An 8,382-nucleotide genomic window follows, 5' to 3' on the forward strand; every position below is an offset into this window, starting at 1 on the left:
CCACGTGCATCAATGTGCCTCAGCTGCCCCTGACCCTGTTTGCCAGTTTTCCTACCTTGGACCACTTTTGGTTGGTCTGACTCCTGACCACTGCAAACCAGGAACATCCCACAAGAGATGCAGTTTTGGAGTTGCTTGTTTGCTCTGGAACTGTATGCCTCTTGTTTTCTACACTTTCAATACATTTTCTCTAAAATAATAAGAAAAAACAATTTGGCTCTTATCAAAGTCACTCAAATCCACATTAACTTAACCACTTCAGCTCCGGAAAGTTTACCCCCCCCTTCATGACCAGGACATTTTTTGCGATACGGCATTGCATTATTTTAACTGACAATTGCGCGCTCGTGCAACACTGTACCCAAATAAAATTTATGTCCATTTTTTCCCACATATACTAATATCTTTTTTTGGTGGTATTTGATCACCTGTGTGGTTTTTATTTTTTGCGCTATAAACAAAAACAGACTGACAATTTTGAAGAAAAAAAAAAAAACAATATTTTTTACTTTCTGCCGAGCAATAAAAAAATTTTAAAAATCAAATTTCTTCATCAGTTTAGGCCAATATGTATTCTGCTAAATGTTTTTGGTAAAAAAAATCCCAATAAGCATATATTGGTTGGTTTGCTCAAAAGTTATAGAATCTACAAACTATGGCATATTTTTACGGAGTTTTTATTTATTTATTTTTTTACTAGTAATCGCAGTGATCAACAGTTTTTAGCTAGACTGCAACATTGCGGCAGACAAATCGGACACCTAACTGACACTTTTTGGGGACCAGTGACACTAATACAGTGATCAGTGCTAAAAAAAATTGCACTGTCACTGTACTAATGACACTGGCGGAGAAGGGGTTAACATCAGGGGTGATCAAAGGGTTAAGTGTGCCCCTAGGGAGTGCAGAAACAGAAGATCTCTATCTTTTCCTCTGACAGAACGGCGGTCTGCCTTTTTTGCATAGGCAGACTGCCATTCTGACTCTCCTGTGAATGCTCGGCAAGTCCTGGTGGACATCGCGTCCAACGGACGCGCTGATTGGCTACCCCTGTGTCCAATTGCAGTGGAATGGGTTGCCGGTGGCACGCACGCTTGCCCCAGACCTCATGCACGAATTTACGTACAGGTACGTGATTTTGCTCAGGAGGGGCACCCTGCTGCCTCGGTCCTTAACTAAACCCATTTGATTTTCGTCAACTATAATGTACTGGAGATTTTAGTCAACTAAAATATGACTAAAACTAAAACAAATCAGATGACTAAAAAACAACTAAAATGGAATTTTAGTCAAAAGACAATGTCTAAAACTAAATCAAAATTTTACAAAAAAATTAACACTATTGGCTGTATTATCCTAGGTTCCATTCCTTGTGAGGCACATGGCAGCCAGGCACACAGCAGTTCACAGTCTCCTAACTCAAGAATCAGGCAAACAAAACATGCCCTTTTGCTGTCTAATGCCAATTCAACTTGAGTGGGGTGCAGGGTGAGCCTTGGGATACTCCAAATTTAGTAGAAAAGATAATGGAGGACACGTCTAACTGTGTTGTCCCTTCAGGGTACAGCCAACCTCTTTAAGCTAGTCAAAGTGGACTAACGCTCAGGGGACCCCATTGAGAAGGTAAAAACCTGAGCCAGTAAACTTCAGCCTTCCCAAAAGTTAGCAAGGATGGTCCTTGGGATCTTTTCAGGCCTGTACTCACTGCCTGGCTGCTTTCCTGCAGTACCAGACAGCTCCTGTACTTTGTGCCTCCAGATCAGATCCTCTATGGACTTCCTGCAGATGCTCTCACGAACTTCGCACGTGGGTCTCCTAGCTCTCACTGGAGCTGGGAACCAGATAGCCTCTTCTAAACATCAGCTATGTGCCCCAGAGGCCACAGCCCTCAGCCTAGGTCTCTTCCCGCAGGACAAGGACACTACTGTTCCAGGCCCCAGCCTATTTATACATACCCTATCCCCCTACTGGCCACTTTTTCTGCCAGGGATTGGCTAAGGCTGTAAAAATATGCAAGGGAGGGTTTACCACCTACACCGATTAAGTTCTGTAATCTACTAGAAATCAGAGGAAACCAGCAGAGCAGAAAAGCCAAAAGCAATCAAACCTCACTCCACTGGCAACAGGGGAGCCAAAAACGAAATTTGCCTCAAACTGTTAGCAATCGAACTAGGAGGGTGCTGTGCAATGTATATAGTTACATAGCAGGCAAGGCTGAAAAAAGACACAAGTCCATCAAGTCCAACTTATGTGTGTGATTATAGGTCAGTATTACCTTGTATATCCCTGTATGTTGTGGTCTTTTAGGTGCTTATCTAATAGTTTTTTAAATTATCGATGCTCCCCGCTGAGACCACCGCCTGTAGAAGGGAATTTCACCTCCTAACCGCTCTAATGCCCTGTACACACAATCGGACATTGATCGGACATTCCGACAACAAAATCCATCAGATTTTTTCCTATGGATTTGGGCCAAACTTGTCTTGCATACACGCGGTCGCACAAAGGTGTTGGAAAATCCGATCGTTCTGAGCACGGTGACGTAAAACACATACGTCGGGACTAAAAATGGGGCAGTAGCCAATAGCTTTCGTCTCTTAATTTATTCTGAGCAGGCATGGCACTTTGTGCGTCAGATTTGTCTACATGCGATCGGAATATAACCGATCAAATTTTGTTGTTGGAAAATTTGATATCCTGCTCTCAAACTTTGTGTGTCGGAAATTCCGACAGAAAAAGTCAGATGGAGCCCACACACGATCGGAATTTCCAACAACACAATCCGATTGCACTTTTTCCATCAGAAAATCCGACCGTGTGTACAGGGCATTACAGTAAAGAACCCTCTACGCAGTTTAAGGTTAAACCGCTTTTCTTCTAATTTTAGTGAATGGGAACGTGTCTTATTAATTTCCCTTACGCAGAAAAGTTTTTTCCCTATTGCGGGGTCACCAGTACGGTATTTGTAAGTTGAAATCATATCCCCTCTCAAGCGTCTCTTCTCCAAAGAGAACAAGTTCAGTGCTCATAACCTTTCCTCATAACTAATGTCCTCCAGTCCTTTTGTTGCTCTTTTCTGGACTCTCTCTAGTTCTAGCACATCCTTCCTGAGGACTGCTGCCCAGAACTGGACAGCATACTCCAGGTGAGGCCGGACCAGAGTCTCATAGAGTGGGAGAATTATCGCTTTATCTCTGGAGTTAATCCCCTTTTTAATGCATGCCAATATTCTGTTTGCTTTGCTTGCAGCTGCTTGGCATTGCATGCCATTGCTGAGCCTGTCATCTACTAGGACCCCCAGGTCCTTTTCCATTCTAGATTCCCCAAAAGTTCTCCCCCCAGGGAGCAGACTGTATTCATATTTTTGCCACCCAAATGCATTATTTGACATTTCTCCACATTAAACCTTATTTGCCATGTAGTTGCCCACCCCATTAATTTGTTCAGATCTTCTTGCCATGTTTCCACATCTTGCGGAGAAGTTGTTGCCCATCTTAGCTAAGTATCGTCTGCAAATACAGAGATTGAACTTTTTACCCCATTCTTCAGGTCGGTCATGAATACATTAAATAGGATTGGTCCCAGGACAGAACAGAGTACTCCCTATTTATCACCACCCTCTGAACTCGCCCCTGTAGCCAATTTTCAATCCATGTACTTACCCTATGGTCAATGCCAACTGACCTTACTTTGTATAATAAACGTTTAGGGGAACTGTATGAAACGCTTTTGCAAAATTCAGATACATCACGTCTACGGGCCTTCCTTTATCTAGATGGCAGCTCACCTCCTCATAGAAGGTTAGTGGATTGATTTGGCAAGAACAATTCTTCATGAATCCATGCTGATTACTGCTAATGATACTGTTGTCATTGTAAAAATCTTTTATATAGTCCCTTATCATCCCCTCCAAGAGCTTGCATACAATTTATGCTAGGCTAACCGGTCTGTAATTCCCAGGGATGTATCTAGGCCCTTTTTTGTATGATGCGTCTCATAACAGTATCTCACAAAAGTGAGTACACCCCTCATATTTTTGTCAATATTTTATTATATCTTTTCATGTGACAACACTGAAGAAATGACACATTGCTACAATGTAAAGTAGTGAGTGTACAGCTTGTATAACAGTGTAAATTTGCTGTCCCCTCAAAATAACTCAACACACAGCCATTAAAGTCTAAACCGTTGGCAACAAAAGTGAGTACACCCCTAAGTGAAAATGTCCAAATTGGCCCCAATTAGCCATTTTCTCTCCCTTTTGTCATCTGACTCGTTAGTGTTACAAGGTCTCAGGTGTGAATGGGGAGCAGGTGTGTTAAATTTGGTGTTATCGCTCTCACTCTCTCATACCGGTCACTGGAAGTTCAACATGGCACCTCATGGCAAAGAACTCTCTGAGAATCTGAAAAAAAAGAATTGTTGCTCTACATAAAGATGGCCTAGACTATAAGAAGATTGCCAAGACCCTGAAACTGAGCTGCAGCACAGTGGCCAAGACCATACAGCAGTTTAACAGGACAGGTTCCACTCAGAACAGGCCTGACCATGGTCGACCAAAGAAGTTGAGTGCACGTGTTCAGCATCATATCCAGAGGTTGTCTTTGTGAGATAGACGTATGAATGCTTCCAGCATTGCTGCAGAGGTTGAAGGGGTGGGGGGGTCAGCCTGTCAGTGTTCAGACCATACGCCGCACACTGCATCAAATTGGTCTGTATGGCTGTCATCCCGGAAGGAAGCCTCTCCTAAAGACGATGCACAAGAAATCCTGCAAACAGTTTGCTGAAGATAAGCAGACTAAGGAGATGGATTACTGGAACCATGTCCTGTGGTCTGATGAGACCAAGATAAACTTATTTGGTTCAGATGGTGTCAAGAGTGTGCGGTGGCAACCAGGTGATGAGTTCAAAGACAAGTGTGTCTTGCCTACAGTCAAGCATGGTGGTGGGAGTGTCATGGTCTGGGGCTGCATGAGTGCTGCCAGCACTGGTGAGCTACTGTTCATTAAGGGAACCATGAATGCCAACATGTACAGTGACATACTGAAGCAGAGCATGATCCCCTCCCTTCGGAGACTGGGCCGCAAGACAGTATTCCAACATGATAATGACCCCAAACACACCTCCAAGACAACCACTGCCTTGCTAAAGAAGCTGAGGGTAAAGGTGGTGGACTGGCCAAACATGTCTCCAGACCTAAACCCTATTGAGCATCCTCAAACGGAAGGTGGAGGAGCGCAAGGTCTCTAACATCCACCAGCTCCATGATGCCGTCATGGAGGCGTGGAAGAGGACTCCAGTGGCAACCCGTGAAGCTCTGGTGAACTCCATGCCTAAGAGGGTTAAAGCAGTGCTGGAAAATAATGGTGGCCACGTAAAATATTGACACTTTGGATGCAATTTCGACATTTTCACTTTGGGGTGTGCTCACTTTTGTTGCCAGTGGTTTAGACATTAATGGCTGTGTGTTGAGTTATTTTGAGGGGACAGCAAATTTACACTGTTATACAAGCTGTACACTCACTACTTAACATTGTAGCAAAGTGTCATTTCTTCAGTGTTGTCACATGAAAAGATATAATAAAATTTTTACAAAAATGTGAGGGATGTACTCACTTTTGTGAGATACTGTAGGTCACAAAGTCTACAAACCATCAAGCTGTGTATGGAAATCTTACAAGTGAACTATTGGCAAAAAACAATTAATGCAGTATTTATTACAGTAATTAAAAAAATGCAAAAATGAAAAGCCAGCAGCTACACATACTGCAGCTGCTGGCTTTTAATAATAGGACACTTACCTCTCCTGGAGTCTAGCGATGTCAGCACCGCAGCTGATGTTTCCATCAGCTGTCGGGTGCTGCTGTCGCCATTGGGGGTAAGGGAACCCGGCAGTGTAGCCTTGCGGCTTCATGCTGGGAACCCCACTGAGCATGCGGGAGGCTCCGCTTCTCTCTCCTACTGGCCCGGCGGCAGGGGAAGGAGGTGGGAGGAGGAGGGAGCCGAGTGGTGACGTCAACAGCCGTCGTATCTGCTCCCCCCGAAAGGTACCAAATGTGGTACCGGAGAGGGGAGGAAACAAATGAGCGGAAGTTCAACTTTTTGGTGGAACTCTGCTTTAAAGAAGAAGTAAACCCTGATGGGTTTTGTTTCCTTTTTTGTTCCCTGCAAAGTAAACGCATAATGTGCTTGTATGCATCGCATACGAGCACATTATGTGGCACTTACCTGCAAACGAAGCCCGCGCTGTCCCTGCTGGAGGCCACATTTATGTTTGCCCCTCTTCCTTTTGGCACTGCGGACTCCAGCTCTGTGACTGACTGGAGTCGCATGACCTCACCTCCGCGCATGCGCATGCGCCAATGACATCATTGGTGCAGTACAAAGTAAATACCTCCTAGACGGCGCATGTTTAGAAGATATTTACTGTACCTATAGGTAAGCCTATAGTTAGGCTTACCTATAGGTACAATTTGAAAGTGGAGGTTTACAACCTCTTTATGCATTTCACACAGTTGTAGCACCCTCTAGTGTGCAACTAGTGCCAGTGTAGGCAAATTTATGTTATGAAAAGTCCACATGCGGCGCGTGTGGCCCCTCTCTCAAGGCCCCTCTTACAGGGTAAGAGGGGCCTTGATACAAGGGACCCCATACTCACCAGCGAACAAGACCAAAACAGCAGATGTACAGCTCCCAAAAGGCGGCAGCAGGTGTATCGCCAGGGAGCTGAGGAGGCAGAGCCAGACAAAAGCCTACCAAGGGCCATATGGAGGACAAGCACGGCACTGATAGAAAATGTGTATCCCTAGAGGTCTCACTTTGTCCATGGAAGATGTTGGCTATAAACATGAATATGTATGTCAGGCAATCTAAAGTAACTGAGTAAAATCAGTATATAATAACATATATGTATTTATGTATGAATGAAAGGCCTAAGCCAAAGATGGTAAGGAAATGGAGACTGTGGGGGAAGGGGTAAATAGATACCAAAGGAGGTTTCTTGTCTCCCGCTGTCCCCGCCTGCTTTTTGGGTGGGTGGGGCCACTTATACATTGGCGCCATGTATATGTGCCAGAGCAAAATATTGCAGTGCACACATGCAAAAAGGACATTTACCTCCAGCAGGGCTAGTTTAAAACACATAGACAATCTAAAAAATATTAGCAAAAAATATGGGGATTTGGTCACACCATGTTGCTATATGGTGCTAAGCCCACTTATTGCGACAAAGTAACCCATGATTAGTGGGTCCTACACTATCCATGGATTGGGAGATCCTGCTTCTCTGAACTATGAGAGCAAACACTCTTCTATATGGGAGAACTTTGAGGTCTCCACCCATGACACAAGTGGACACTAATGAGGGGCACTTAATGAAAGAGTGGGGTGCGCCACACCCAAAGGGATTTGATCAGAATCCATACAATAAACAAACAAGATATTTGGGGGGCACACCCTAAAAGATGCATTAAAGCTGGTGCAGCCATAAGACCATACAGCAGAGCAAAATATTCCAGCACACACATGCAAAAAGACATTTACCTCCAGCAGGGCTAGTTTAAAGCACCTAGACAATCTAAAAAATAGGGTACTTTGTCGCAGTAAGTGGGCTTAGCACCATATAGCAATATGGTGTGACCAAATCCCCATATTTTTTGCTAATATTTTTTAGATTGTCTAGGTGTTTTAAACTAGCCCTGCTGGAGGTAAATGTCTTTTTTGCATGTGTGTGCTGTAATATTTTGCTCTGCTGTATGGTCTTATGGCTGCACCAGCTTTAATGCATCTTTTATGGTGTGCAACCCAAATATCTTGTTTGTTTATTGTATGGATTCTGACCAAATCCCTTTGGGTGCGGAGCACCCCACTCTTTCATTAAGTACCTCTCATTAGTGTCCACTTGTGTCATGGGTGGAGACCTCAAAGTTCTCCCATATAGAAGAGTGTTTGCTCTCATGTTTCAGAGAAGCAGGATCTCCCAATCCATGGATAGTGTAGGACCCACTAATCATGGGGTACTTTGTCGCAGTAAGTGGGCTTAGCACCATATAGCAATATGGTGTGACCAACTCCCCATATTTTTTGCTAATATTTTTTAGATTGTCTAGGTGTTTTAAACTAGCCCTGTTGGAGGTAAATGTCTTTTTTGCATGTGTGCGCTGTAATATTTTGCTCTGCTGTATGGTCTTATGGCTGCACCAGCTTTAATGCATCTTTTAGGGTGTGCCCCCCAAATATCTTGTATGTATATGTGCCAGACGCGTGACGTCAGCGTGACTGGATGTATTGTGTCCTCTGGATGATTTAGGGGAGTGTCTGTGCCCATGCACCCCCTGATGACAGTGGGCGCCCCCGGTGCTCATGTGTCAGTCATCCACACAT

The sequence above is a fragment of the Aquarana catesbeiana genome, linkage group LG09 (genome assembly GCF_042186555.1).
Source record: "Aquarana catesbeiana isolate 2022-GZ linkage group LG09, ASM4218655v1, whole genome shotgun sequence".
NCBI classification, from domain to species: Eukaryota; Metazoa; Chordata; class Amphibia; order Anura; family Ranidae; genus Aquarana; species Aquarana catesbeiana.